The sequence below is a fragment of the Macrobrachium nipponense genome, chromosome 39 (assembly GCF_015104395.2).
Source record: "Macrobrachium nipponense isolate FS-2020 chromosome 39, ASM1510439v2, whole genome shotgun sequence".
NCBI classification, from domain to species: Eukaryota; Metazoa; Arthropoda; class Malacostraca; order Decapoda; family Palaemonidae; genus Macrobrachium; species Macrobrachium nipponense.
The window spans coordinates 19,228,762-19,244,739 of NC_061099.1; the positions used below are offsets into that span (position 1 = coordinate 19,228,762).

General features: G+C 35.9%; 1 protein-coding gene across 3 annotated transcripts in view; it reads right to left on the reverse strand.

Moving 5' to 3' along the window:
• Positions 1-15,978, reverse strand: part of LOC135210178 (metabotropic glutamate receptor 7-like) — a 284,537-nt gene that overhangs the window by 121,083 nt on the left and 147,476 nt on the right. For all 3 annotated transcript variants that reach the window (XM_064243009.1, XM_064243010.1, XM_064243008.1), the window contains exon 2: positions 11,786-11,943. The gene's annotated coding sequence lies outside the window, so the exon portion shown is untranslated. The remainder of the gene's footprint in view (positions 1-11,785; positions 11,944-15,978) is intronic.

The following is a 15,978-nucleotide window of genomic DNA, read 5'->3' on the forward strand; positions in this document are numbered from 1 at the left end:
TATACGATTACCTCGTCTCCTTAGATGACGATACTGCTTTTCGCATAAGATAGTGAAAAAAATATATAAAATATAATAATTAAAGAAAATAAGTTTTTCTCACGATGCTTTAAATGGGAATATATTCAAGTATTACAAACGGAACTTCAAATTGTAATCAGTGTTACGTTTCTCTTATCAACAGTCGTAATATTTCGGGTATTAACTTATCAATTATGATTAAATTTCAAAATCCCGATTCCACATTTAGTGCTTTGAATATGAGAGTAAGTAGTCATTTATATTATCTTGGTTACCATCGTCTTTATTTAGAATATGAGAGTCTGTTATGCTGCATATGTATCTGGTAAAAAAGTGAATGGTAGATTCTATACACACACACACACACATTATATATATATAGATATATATATATATATATATATATATATATATATATATATATATATATATTATATATGTATATATATATAGAAGTAACATTTCACGCGAGTCATCGTTTCCTCAGTTCAAAGAGAGAGAGAGAGAGAGAGAGAGAGAGAGAGAGAGAGAGAGAGAGAGAGATTAGATAATTGAAGCCGCCGAAAATAGGTAGACAAAAACCTGGCCGGATTAACACCACCCATCTAGAAAAAAAAAAAAAAAAAAAATTTTTCCGGACTAAGGAAACGATGACTCGCGTGAAATACGAAATGCGCGACAAACGGAAATAGAATAACACTTAATAACGGAGACCCGGCAATAAAATGGAAATTGAGAGTAAAAAGGGTGGAAAGTAAGATGGAAGAAACAGAATATGAACGGAGGTACAGTAAAATGAATGAAAGGGGTTGCAGCTATGGGTCGAAAGGACACTGCAAGGAACCTTAAGTAATGCCTACAGTGCACCGCGAGAGGTGCACTAACGACACTTCACACCTACAGAGAGATGTGTAATGAGAGTTTTACTGATATAAAGCATTTGGACATTCCTATAACATGTCGTCTTTTGAGAGGCGAGCCTATCAATGACTAATTGTTTCTCTTTTCTTCTGATTCCTTTAGGCCCAGGCTGAGCAAAGTAATTTTGGGTGACTTAAAAAAAATATTAATTCCAAACGAATCTCTATATCTATTGTTTTCAAGGGTAATCCTTAGTCACTTCATTATTTCGAATTATTTCTTTACGTTCTGATTAGGTGAGGGTAAATGGTACCCACATCCCGTCGGCCTCCAAATAAAGCAGAGATGATCACATTAATGACATAATCGGTTAATATGATGATACTACTACTACAACTACTACTACTACTACTACTACTAACAACAACAACAACAACAACAACAACAACAACAACAACAACAACAACAATAATAATAATAATAATAATGATAATAATAATAAACTAAATACAACCTGGGAAATATGGTAGAGACACAAGCCAACAAAGGGAAGTCAATATGGAATTCGGATATGAATATTTCATATAAAAACACCTACAAAATAATAATAATAGAAAAATTATAGTATTTGAGAGAACGCAAGAAAGAAATCCGCGGCTGCCACCTAAAATCACGCCTGGCTTGACCCCACAGAGCGTGACCTGGAGCACACTCGGAGCATACCATCGTCAGGTCACCAGCTTCATTCAAACGAGGTCTCCTCTCGGGTGGAAGAAGAAGAAGAAGAAGAAGAAGAAGAAGAATCTCGGTTGTTTTCTGTGGAAAGCGTGAAAGTGGTCACGCTTCAGTCATCAGTTGGTAAGTCAAGGTATGTTGCCCTGGGTATGAGCATTTGTTAAGACATGAACATTTGCTAAAAAACCTAATTTAATGGACTAAGGAACTGAAATAAGACCATAGAATTCAAATAAATATAGAGCAGCAATAAATAAGGATAACGATGGAAGACAAGAGAAATCAATAGTAGTACCACAGGCGAAACGGTAGAACTGAAAACAGTGAGAAACAGTAGCAAGACAAGACAGACAAAAGACATCAACAACAACAAAATCAACATCTGCTTCAGTGCAGAAGAACTATAGAGTATCAGATATTCCAACATGAACAGGAAAAAAAAAGATTGCAAAGACACACACAGCAATAAGAATATCTAAGGAAAACTACGTATACTGAAACCACAATCATATTTGACAGAGGAAATGTATAGCAACAAATAAGCACATGAAGAAGAAAGATAGTCGGTATCAACAACGTTTTCAACTACGATCATGAACTTGAAAAAATCCACTGAATGTTTTCAGCATTTGGTTTTAACCTTAACCTCTGATACCCTTTCTTATGAATGTAGATGCTGATGATGTTATTGCTGAAGTGTTCCGATAATACACAGCATTTTTCCTGTTTAAGCAGACTTTCCTTCAATTTTCCCCTTATTCTGTATATGTACATACAAATACACAAACACAAACTAACATGAAAGTAAGCAACGTTGGTTGTATGAGTACTAGGGTGGATTTTCACCCAGACATGCCAGACGGCGTCGGCTCATAACTAAGCCCCCTGGAACATTCACGACGCATGGTATGGGTCCAGCAACTTCATCCCGAAGATATCTGCTGAACATCAGAAAGGTAGCACCTATTAGACCCGCCTTCTCTCTCTCTCTCTCTCTCTCTCTTATCAAGTCTTTCACCACTGGCTCCAGAGCTATTCTCTACAGGGCACCATGAAACACGTATAGAGGCTCCGTCTTCCGTTGACTAGTCGGTATAATGGCGCTGTTACACGGCACATTTTCTGGCATCTTTTTGGCGTTTCAACTTCCGAGTTCGCGCAGAGGTGCCAGTTTTGGCGGCAACGAGCGAACTTTGGCGGGAAATACCAAGTCGCGTCGACCTTTCAGCCAGAGATCGGCGTGAGTTACGAGGGAAAAATAGTGATGAACTGCACTGAATTATTTTACGCTGAAGAGACTTACTACTGTACTAAAACTACTTCTATATTATTATTATTATTATTATTATTATTATTATTATTATTATTATTATTATTATCATTATTATTTCGTGAAACATTTTACACTAAAGAGACTACTACAGTATTGCAATACTGCTATTATTATTATTATTATTATTATTATTATTTTTTTTTTTTTTTTTTTTTTTTTTTTTTTTTGCTCTATCACAGTCCTCTAATTCGACTGGGTGGTTTATAGTGTGGGGTTCCGGGTTGCATCCTGCCTCCTTAGGAGTCCATCACTTTTCTTACTATGTGTGCCGTTTCTAGGATCACACTCTTCTGCATGAGACCTGGAGCTACTTCAGCCTCTAGTTTTTCTAGATTCCTTTTCAGTAATAATAATATAAATAATAATAATAATAATATAATAATTATATTATTATTATTTTTTATTATTATTATTATTATTATTATTATTATTATTATTATTATTATTTATATTCCGTTAGAGATTTTACACCGAAGGTACTATTACGGTACTACAATACTGCTGTGATTATTATTATTATTATTATTATTATTATTATTATTATTATTATTGATTATTATTATTATTATTCCGTTAAACATCTTACGAAGTTACTACTACGGTACTACAATATTATTATTATTATTATTATTATTATTATATTATTATTATTATTATTATTATTATTATTATTACTGATGTCGAAGTATATATCCCGATTATATCCAAATAATGGAAGCGCAATGAATCTTCAATGGTATGGTCATAGTATACGATGTATTCTAGCACCTGAATAGCTCTTCAAACTTTTTCTGTGTTAAGAAATATTCTAAGCTTGTGACATATAAGCTATCGGGCTCTAGATATCCACAGTATACAAATAACAGCCTTTGAAACGTAGCTCAAGATAAAATGACTACCGAAAAAGGCCGAATTAAATATATTTCACAGCTAAGAAGATGCGAGTCCTGCCCTTGAAGAAAAAAAAAATGCTTGTTTATACAACAGAGATGACTCGGCCTGTGAGACAGCACTTTAGCTGCGTCAAGTAAAAGGAGAGGATTAAGAAACTCATACCGAAACTTGGTCAATGCCAAAGATTCTAATAAATAATAAATAAATAATAATACTAAATAATAAATATAATAATAATAAATAATACATAATAAATAAAAATAAATAAATAATAATATAAATAATAATAAATAATAATAATAAATAATATAATAATAATAAATAAATAATAAATAATAATAATAAGAGAGAAGAAGAAGAAGAAGAAGAAGAAGAAGAAGAAAAGAAGAGAAGAAGAAGAAGAATATAAAACGAACGAAGTAAAAGAAGTCAGGTAAGTTGCAATGGCGTAAATATATATCTTATTGAAGTAAGTCCAGTATTGTAGTAGCGTAGTAGTACCTTCGGTGTAAAATGTCTAACGGAATAATATATAATAATAATAATAATAATAATAATAATAATAATAAAATAATAATAATAATAATAGTTAAAAAAAAAATCCATAATTATAATCATAAATATATTTCTATATAATTGTGGATTTTTTAACAATTGGTTCTTCACGAGACTGTGAATTTCTTAACAACAACAACAACAACAACAACAACAACAACAATAATAATAATAATAATAATAATAATAATAATAATAATAATAATAATAATAATAATAATAATAATCATAATAATAATAATAAGTCTTATTGAAAGATATTGCTGCATCAGCTGCATTCAACTTGTAAATAGTCTTCTCTATTTTTCTAATAATAGCTTTCTCTCTGCTATTACAACTGGCGAGTATTGCGCCGATATTACTCATCAGGAGCAGTCAAATAGGTCAAAATATATTTTTACCTATTTGTTTTCATTTACTGTAACAAATAAATAAATTTGTAACAATTATCCCTGAAATTGACTCCTCCTGATGAGTAATATCGGCGCAATACTCGCCAGTTGTAATAGCAGAGAGAAAGCAATTATTAGAGAAATGGAGAAGACTATTTACAAGTTGAATGCAGCTGATGCAGCAATATCTTTCAATAAGACTTGTTTGAAAGAGGGTCTCCTTCCAAAATAATAATAATAATAATAATAATACCTGCAGTAGAGGTAGTAGAAGTAGTCATTTCAAAGCCAACAATTTAACTTGAAGTGTATATATATAACAATCCACCAAATGAAAACCACCTAAGCAGCAACATCAGTACCTATCAGGCTTCGCGTCACACAGAGGAACAGCGATGGATCCCCACCAAACAACTGACAATCTCTTTTTTTAATTACGAAAGGCAAACTCCAGTCACCTCTGAAATTGTACTGCAAACAGACTGGAAAGAGAGAAAACTCGAAACCAAGGACCCATATCGATAGCCCATTTTTGTAAAGTGATAAACCCGAGGAAATTAAAGTAAAAAAAAAATGAAGAAAGATTCTTATAATTTGTTCTTGCCTGTTCTCGATTTAGAAGTTCTGTCATGTGATAGTTATTGGCTGTGTATTCTCACTACAAGTATGTGTATATGTGTATTATATGTATATATATATATATCTATATATATATATATATATATATTATATATATATATATATTCATTCTCTCTCACTTTCTACAATTCATACACTATATATATATATCTATATAGATATATATATATTATATTGATATATATACTCTATATATAGAGGTATAAGCCACGAAGGCAAGTGAAACACTGTGTCACTGCAAGATCTTTCGAGTCACGTCCCTTCCAACTTAGCAGACCGAGTCGGTCTACTAAGTAAAGGACATTGAATCGAAAGATCTTGCAACTACTCCAGTGTTTCACTTTCCTTCGTGGCTTATACCTTTATTTATGCATTTATCACGTTCCAAACTTTCGTGATTCTTTTATACTTATATATATATACACATACATACATACATACATACTACATACATACATATATATATATATATATATATATATGCTAGCTTATATATAAATGAAACACATCACACACAGACACACCACACCACAACACATATATTACTATTAATATATAATATAATTAATTTATATGTAAGCTTAGATATCGAATTTAAGCTTAAACAAACACACACACAAACAAAACACCCACACACACCACACAACACACACATATATATATATATATATATATATATATATATATATATATATATATATATATATATATTATATAATTGCGATAACAAAGACTTCCCATTCTATCCGTGTAAACCTTGGCTTTAGATTTCTCTTTCCTCCCAAATCCTTTGATGAAGAGACAGGTCTATTATTTCCTTTGGATCTAATTACCACCCTCTTCTTTTCCCACAACCTTTCATTTTCCATAAAGCATGAGTTACAAGAAGCCTTCGCTTCATAAAAGAAATATCCTCCTCCTCCTCCTCCTTCCACCAAATGAAACGAGAGAAATCGATCCGAGAATGAATTAAAGCAAGAACTCTATACAATGCGATTTCTCTAAAACGATTTCTTCTTCTCTTTTTTTTTTTTTTATTCAAAGAAACCGACTGGAAAACGGGTGAAATGCCGACGTCGACACAAGCACGTCCGTTTCAGAAAGTAGTTCGCTTTGTGTGGCTTTTCAATGCTCGTGACACCGAGCAGAATTAGGGTGAATCTGCGGAAGCAAAAAAGTTAGATACGCGCAACTTGCATGTACAATGAACATGCGAATGCATTAATATAGAAGGCACATTTGATAAATAAGAAGGCACGCTTGAAAAATATATATAAATGTATGTAAGTACATTCATGCATACAGACATACGTACATAAATACATACTGCATATATGTTTACAAAATCACAGTATATGCATGTAACTTCATTACGTACGCGAATACCACTGGAAAATGACAGGGTGTAGGTCCTGACCGGTTTCGGCTTTATTTTCAAGCCATTGACATTGACACCCCGTCTCTTATTTTTCACCTGTGGATATGTGTGATAAATGAATCACATGCTAAAATGATCATAATCATATAATATATATATATATATATATATATATATATATATATAATATAATATGCTTTTGTGGGCAGAATTTATCTTGTATGCATATTTCATTGAATTCGATGTTTTTTTCATTGTTGATCAACTTTTTATTAATTTCACAATACTTTCTAAGTCATCTGCGTTCTTCCAGATGTGGTTGGTGGATAAAAGAACGTAGATTAATTCTCTGTTCCATTTACTGGGGAGAACTCAACGCCACAATAAATGGAACAGAGAATTAATCTACGATTCTTGATCCACCAACTACGTCTGAAAGAACGCAAAAGATTTAGAAAGTATTGTGAAACTAATAAAAAGTTGATCAACAATAAAAAAAAGCCATCGAATTCAATGAAATATGCATGGAAAGAAAACTCTGCCTACAAGATCATATATACTATATATGTATATATAGATATATATTATATATATATATATATATTTTATATATATATATATATATATATATATATATATATATATATAGAGTATTTTAAATACCCACACACATAATGAAAAGGACATCCTCTATCAAACTGAACTTCAATCTACCTCAGTACCTGAGGAGCAGACACACACATTATCATAAAATAAAAGTGATAACTGAAAATATACTGAAAAAACTGCAAGGAGCAAATGAACGTTTTGAAATAAGAACGAAACAGCTTCATTTTAAGTAGAAAATTAAACAGCCCCATTTTAAGTAGAAAAATTAATGTGCAATAACGTCTTTTATTTGAGGGTGAGAAAGATAGAAAAAGAAACAAACAAACGAACGAAAAATTTGGAAAAATAAAAGGAATAAAACTCAAATCAAGGAACTGAAGAAAGAGAGGGAAGGAGGAAGGCATACGTAACGATAAGAGGAATTAAGCAAAAAATAAAAAAGGTCTGAAAATGGAATAGAACTAAAATCTTTCGAAGTACAAAGAACCGGAGAAAGAGAATGAAGAACACACAAGACGACGACGAGAAGAGAACGGAATGGGGGAACAAAACAAAAGGCGAGGAGGAATGACTGAAAAGGACGAGGAGAAAAATTAGAAATGGCGAGAGGAAGAAGAAGAAGAAGAAGAAGAAGAGGTGGGGGAAGAAAATGAAGAACACCCACGAAGGTGACAAGAGGCGAACGTAAAGGATAAACATAACTAAAGTGCGAGAAGGGATTACGGGAAAAGACGAAGAGGAAAAATGAAACGGGAGAGGAAGAGAAGGGAAAAGTGAGGAAAGGAGGAGAATGGAAAGCGAGGAAAGGAGGGGGAGTAAAGGAAAAGAAAAGGAAGAGAAGGAGGAGAAGAGTGAGGAAAGGAAGAAAAAGAAAAACGAGGGGAAGAAGAAGAAGAGTGAGGAAAGCTGGAGGGTAAAGAGAAAGGAGGAGAAGAAGAGTGAGGAGAGGGGAATAAAAATGGAGGAAAGGAGAAGGAGAAGAGTGAAAAAAACAGGAAGGGAAGGACATGAGTGAAGAAATCATGAGGGAAAGAAAAAGGAGGAGAAAGAGAAGCAGAAGAAGAAGAGTGAGGAAAGCAGGAGAGGAAAGAAAATGGAGGAGGAGAAGGAGGAGGAGGAGGACGAGAAGGAGGAGATGGAGAAGAGTGAGGAAAGGAGGAGGGGAAAGGAAAAGGAGGAGGGGAGAGACAAAGGAAGAGGAGGAGGAAGAGGAGAAGAGTGAGGAAAGGAGGCGAGGAAAGACAAAGGAAGAGAAGGAGGAGAAGAGTGAGGAAAGGAAGAAAAAGAAAGACGAGGAGAAGAAGAAGAACGAGGAAAGCGGGAAGGGAAAGAAAAAGGAGAAAGAGAAGAAGAAGGAGAGTGAGGAAAGCAGGAGGGGAAAGAAAAAGGAGAAAGAGAAGAAGAAGAAGAGTGAGGAAAGCAGGAGAAGAGAGAGAAGAAGAAGAAGAGTGAGGAAAGCAAGGGAAGAAAAAGGAGAAAGAGAAGAAGAAGAAGAGAAAGCAGGAGGGAAAGAAGAGGAAGAAGAAGAAGAAGAGAGAGAAGGGAGGGAAAAGGGAGGAGGCCTCACTGGCCCTCCTGACGGCGACCTCTCTTCCTCAACCTTGAACCCGACTTTGTGTCTCACACTTTTGTCCCTTTTGCGCTTCAAGGCTCCTCTATTCCTGACTGATGATCATCTGCCTGCTTAGAAGGTCGTCTGCTGTTGTCATTGTTGCGCTCATTAACATCGAGTAATGCTATCTGCTATATATACATACATACGAACATGCATACATATATACATACATACATACATATATATATATATATATATATATATATATATATATATAGTAGTATATATACTAGACACACACATATATATTATATATATATATATAGATATATATATAATATATGTGTGTATTTATAATGTATCGTTTTGAAAAAGTTGTTGTTGTTATATATACTAGATCCTGATTTCATATATATATATATATATAGTCATATATATACATATATATAGATATATATTATATATATAAATTATAATATATAATAATATATTATATATATTGAAGAAGTATCGCCACACTATCGTCATTCACATATTATTATGTCATTCAATCCAGTAATGCAGAAATCTGGGAAACCAAAGCGAGGACTGAATTCCAAAGCTTTGAGAGCAAAGAGAAGTTTTAAGTCATCAGAGCCAAAACTCCACTATCTGCTGACTTAAAAAAAATTGTAGGTAAATGTGGCCTGGAGGGTGTTATATAGTCACTTGAAAGTATTACACAGATAAAAGACACTGACGGGATGTGGATCTAACGATGTAGTGTGTTTGGGGTCATGGCTTTCACGAGTTTCCACCGATTCATTCCGGTTGGGGGTGAAGAGGGGAACATTGACTCAATTATGAATGCTATATTTTAGACAGAAACGTGACAGGGAAAAAAAGTTATCACAGAATCGAAGTGAACATCCTGGTATAGCTAAATGAAACACCTACAAATTTATAAGATTGGCAATTTAAAGTAGCATAGGCGATCTTTTCAAGATAAGCTAGAAATAAACTGAATGTATTAAATACAGATAAAGACAGCAGATATCTAAGCCTTGTTCACACTATCAGGCACTGCCAGACGGGCAAACACTGTTCCCATAACCCATTTCACTACACTGACCGCCCAAGTCTGGAGCTAGAACGATGCGATTGTCTGGTAACAGCTTCAGAGGCCAGAGAAAATATGAACAGGTGGAAGTGCCCGATGGGCATGCCCGCTAGTGTGGACAGGTCATAAGGTTGCGATAGCCGAGCTGACAGCTGGAGACACATAAGTAGAAACATTTCTAAATCATCAATCAAATAATGCAGTTATCAATAAATTAAAGTGAAATTACTGGAATTGTAAATACTGGAATCCTCAACTGTTAGCAGTTTCTATGAGTGGGTTCGTATGTATTACCAATCTGAAGTACAGTAATATGTATACAAACAGAAGTATAACCAGGGTAAGAACAGTCACTGAATTATCAATCAAAGTCATCGTTGAATCTAAGTAAACTACAAAGCAATGGATTGGGTCAACCTCTGCTCTATGTAAGACCGTAAAAATGAGGGTAAGGCTATGAGACTGTTGATGTCAATAAGAATCAGTCCGTACTCCCCTCCCTACGTGGGAGCTACATCAGCTGTTGTGTGGAAATGACTCAACGACGTCCCCTCCAGCAAATGGTAGTTCGACAATGTCCTTAGCTGGTTTAAGTTAATAATGTTGCTTCTTGACTCCAACGAGTGAAAATCTGTTCAGTGGTAATTATTTGCCGGTAAGGCTAACCTGAGAGAGAGAGAGAGAGAGAGAGAGAGAGAGAGAGAGAGAGAGAGAGAGATTTGTTTGTTAATTCTTACTGGCGTCGCAACGACGAGGTTATTGACGCAGAGAGAGAGAGAGAGAGAGAGAGAGAAAGTGAAATATATCTTAGTTTTACCAGACCACTGAGCTGATTAACAGCTCTCCTAGGGCTGGTCCGAATTATTAGATATTTTTACGTGGCTAGGAACCAATTGGTCACCTAGCAACGGGACCTACAGCTTATTGTGGGATCCGAACCACATTATATCGAGAAATTAATTTATGTCGCTAGAGATAAATTCCTCTGATTCAGCGTTGGCAATACGAGAATCGAACTTCGGACTACCGGATTGGTAGCCGAGCGCGAAAACCACTCGTCCAACGAGGAACTACGAGAGAGAGAGAGAGAGAGAGAGAGAGATCAGGAAAACATAGATTACAATTTTAGATTCGTAAATGGATTCTTATAAGTAAGTTTCCCTGTTCCTTTTCTTATGCATACCTCACCTTCTCTCTCTCTCTCTCTCTCTCTCTCTCTCTCTCTCTCTCTCCCTTACTGATATGCACCATTGGTATTATCGATTCGTTCCTCAACTGAAGACGTGTTGACGATGGCGGTTTATTACTCTGCGTGTAGTGTTGATGATAAAATAATGATGATGTGAAATGTTGATGTTAATGGTACCGAAGGTACGAGGGTGTATGTGTGTGTGTGTGTGTATTGGTAATGATACAATGACAACCATTTTTCTTAAGTGTATATTGGACGTAATAAAATGACAATTGTTTCTTCTATAGTGATGACGATGATGGCAGAATTCCCTTGAACCTGTGTATTACAGTGATGATTAACGCTGATGATGAGGCGTAGTGCCAGTGGTAATGATAATGACCGTGATAATGATGATGATGATGACGACGGCAGTGAAAACGGCCCACCACCTCCACCACCGGATCCAACTCTTTTGCCAGTCAATAAAACTTTTTCTTTTTACCATAATTGCTAACCCAAAACACCATCGTAGACACCAACCTCAGGATTCTCGCTGAGAATGTCTCCTGTTGTTTTTTTGTTGCTGTTGATGTTGTTTACTTTTAGATGTTGTTCTCGTTTGCTGTTGTTGTTTTTCTTCGCTCCTTATTCTAGGGAAGCGACGCCAGCGCCCGTCTCAGTGGGTATAGTTCGTGAACCTGGAAAAACAATATTTCAATTGAGGGATTTTTCAGAAGAATCCAGGAAAATCTTTCAGTATTATAGAAAATATTAAATAGGAGTTACACAAAAATTTAGGTGGATGGTAAATAATGAGAGTAATATCTTATGTAAGTCAGTAACCCGTGAGCCTACCAAAGGAAAGGGTAACTGGCTATTTAACTTACAAACAGGTAAATAAACAAAAGGTACTAAGGAGAATAAATAACTTAATAACTGAATATGTAATTTAAAGATAAATAAATACACAATAGCTACTAAGAAAAATAAATAACTTAACTGTATATTCAACTTAAAAACAAAGAAATAAGCAAAAGCTACTAAGAAAATTAAATAACTAAATACCTGAATATTTAACTTAAAACAAATAAGCAAAAGCTACTAAGCAAATTAAATAACTTAATAACTGAATATTTAACTTAATATCAAAGTAATATGCCAAAGCTACTAAAAAAACTAAATAACTTAATAACTGAATATTTAACTTTAAAGCAAAGAAATAAACAAACGGTAATAAGCATATTAAATAACTAAGTAACTATTATATCTAACTTAAAAACAAAGAAATATGTCAGAGCTACTAAGAAAATTAAATAACTAAATAACTGAATATTTAACTTAAAAATAAAGAAATAAGCAAAAGCTACTAAGCAAGTTAAATAAATTAATAACTGAATATCTAACTTAAAAAAAGAAATATGCCAAAGCTGCTGAGAAAACTAAATAAATTAATAACTGACTATTTAACTTACAAAACAAGTGCATACAAAAAACGTACCAAGAACACTAAATAACTTGAGGTAAAGGAATAACAAGACCGTATTTGCACATCATATATGAGCTTCAAGGTCCCCTTGGATCTCTGGGTATTTTAAAATTCCCAACGAAGATGGCCACTCACAGATTATAAAATATAGAAATCTAGTAACACCAACAAACAGTTCGTACTTTGAAGGTTACTTTAATCATCGACGTCTATATATATATATATATATATATATATATATATATATATATATATATATATATATATTTATATATTCAGAAAGAGAGAGAGAGAGAGAGAGAGAGAGAGAGAGAGAGAGAGAGAGAGAGAGAGAGAATCATTGCAGAGGGGTTTCCCAGCAAGACAAAAATACTTTTACTGTCTAAGTTTATCTGCACAATATAAAACGCATTCTTATTTTCTCATACAACAAAAGCTCTCTCTCTCTCTCTCTCTCTCTCTCTCAGTATAGAAACCTTTTAACCCCACCCATTACAACAAACGCCTTTTGTCCAGTTGCTTTCTACACAGATAAAGACACAAACCCATTACGGTACTCTCTCTCTCTCTCTCTCTCTCTCTCTCTCTCCTCTCTCCTCTCTCTCTCTCTCTCTCTGAATTCAAGGATTAAACGTTATACCTCTTGTCCAAGAGTCAGTGATGTATTGGGGACGAAATATCCTTTCAGGTCAACTTGCAATGTTGTTAATTTCTCATGCAAAAGCAATATCTAAAGAAACGTATTTTTAGCGAAAACAAGGTACTCATTTGACAAAAACTGCCATTACCTGACTGAGTGACAAATATTTCGGGCCAATTACATATACCTTTGCGAAAGGTAGCCATTTAGCGTCATTGAAAAGTGAAAAACGAACGAGAGAGAGAGAGAGAGAGAGAGGTCACATTCGAATGACCGGAAACTTGCGTCCCGCCCTTATATGCAAAGAAGAATACGAAGAAGAAGAAGAAAAATCAAAGATGCGGGTTAAAGTGGAGGCGGCAGGAGGATCTCAAAGCTGAGCACACACACACATACAAACAGGGCGTCCCGAAAACGCGGGCGCGGGCGCGGGCGTCGTGGTTCTCAGGTAGAAAAAGAGAAAAAAAAAAAAAAAAAACGAGGGGAAACGGTACCGCTTACGGACGTGGAGCCTCCGACGAAAGCAGGCACCGTGATGTGTGGAGATCGGAGCCGAGACGGGCGAACTTAAAAGTAACTGACATCTTCCCAATTTGTTATTGGGTCGTGAGGAAGCCGCAAATTGACAGAGTATGGGGGAATTCGTCGGCGTCGGGCGTGAAATGGGGTGTATGGATGAGGGATGAGTGGCAAAGGCGTTTGTTGCTTAATAATGAATGATCTGTGGAGGGTTTGGTCGTCATTAACAAAACACTGGAAATGATTGCTGTCAGTGTTACTGATCACGTCCAATGACGGATCTCTGACAATGACATTATTTAAGACGATAATGAAAAGCAAAGTAGCAGATTCAACAATATTATTTCATCTTCTTCGTCTTCGTTCTCTACAAGTTTGTCCCTATTTGGGGTCGCTGTAATGGTTCTTCAACACACTCTTCCATCTCCCTCGGTCCAGTGCATCCTCCTCCTCGCTCAATCCCAACTCTCTCATATCTCTCCCCACACAGCCAATCCATCGCAATTTCGGTCTACCCAGCCTTCTCCCACCTGGTGGTCCAATCTCCATCATCTTCCTTATCGGGAGGTCTTCCTCTCGTCTCTTTATATTATTTAATAATACTATGAAATCGATAGTTTCAAGAGATTATCGTAGCTATATCCCTAATAAATAAAAAAAGGTCACGTTGGAATGGAAAGGATTATAAGATTGAGGCCAAAGGCCAAGCGCTGGGACCTTGAGGTCATTCAGCGCTGAAAGGGGAAATTCAGTTGTTACGAGAGAGTGGAAAGTAAGATGGAAGAAAGAGAATATGAACGGATGTACAGCAAAAGGAATGAGAGTGGTTGCTGCGAAGAACTTGAAAGTAATGTGGACAGTGCACCGCGTGAGGTGCATTGACGGCGCTACTTTATGGGAAATATTTTATGGCAATTATAATAAATCTTTCTACGCCTTCCACCACCGACAACCCCCAACTCCTCGTACACGACAATTTCCAAGAGCGCTCCATTTATCACTAACCATAAATCATAACACAACCGACTCTTGGCGTCAATAAGTATCAACACGGACACGGAAACAACGGACGCCAGGAAATGACAGGACAGATAGAATATACGATTTAGGTAGAAGGGCCAAACGCTGGGATGTATGAGGGCATTCAACGCTTGAAAGAAAAACTGAAAGTGCGAGGTTTAAAAATTAGGGTGGAAAGTAAGATGGAAGAAAGAGAATATGAACGGAGGTGCAGCAAAAGGAATGAGAGGGGTTGCAGCTAAGCAAATAACCTCAACACGTGAGGTGCACTGACAGCACTTGCCCAGGTGACTGCCTATGAGTTTCTGAAAGCTGCCATTTAACGGAATTAAACGGGACGTGTTGATGGGGCTAATAAATCCTCCTCGGATATCGCAACGACAAAGGAGGTCACGAGAGTAGGCTACTGTTCGCCTTCGTAGGAAGACTGGATGTAATTCAGCTGTTGCGATATAGTAGTGTTTTGTGTTCAGCGTAGACTTGTTCAGGGCAGATAGACGGAGGTGTATGACGTCATAGAAACTCGACGCCACACAAACTCGTATTTTTTCAAGCGCAGAAATTAGGAAAACTTGTATTCCAAAGTCCCTTTCTAGCCCACACCCGATGGTTAAGTTAAGTATATCTTAGTTTAACCAGACCACTGAGCTGATTAACAGCTCTCCTAGGGCTGCCGCGAAGGATTAGATATTTTTTACGTGGCTAGGAACCAATTGTTCACCTATCAACGGGACCTACAGCTTATTGTGGGATCCGAACCACATTATATCGAGAAATGAATTTCTATCACCAGAAATAAATTCCTCTGATTCCGCGTTGGCCGAGCCGAGAATCGAACTTCGGACCACCGCATTGGTAGCCAAGCGCTAAAACCACTCGTCCAACGGGGAACTTCGCCTGATGGTGAAAAAGGGCGGGGGAGGGAGGGGTGGGGTGGGTGGGTGGTTGGGGGGTGGTTGCATAAAGGCGGCAGCAGCAGACGTATACCGATTAAATGAGGGAAGATGAGACAGTGTCTGTAATGTCAAAGGAGTCACAAGAACCTCTTGCGTTGGTTCCCATTGTCTG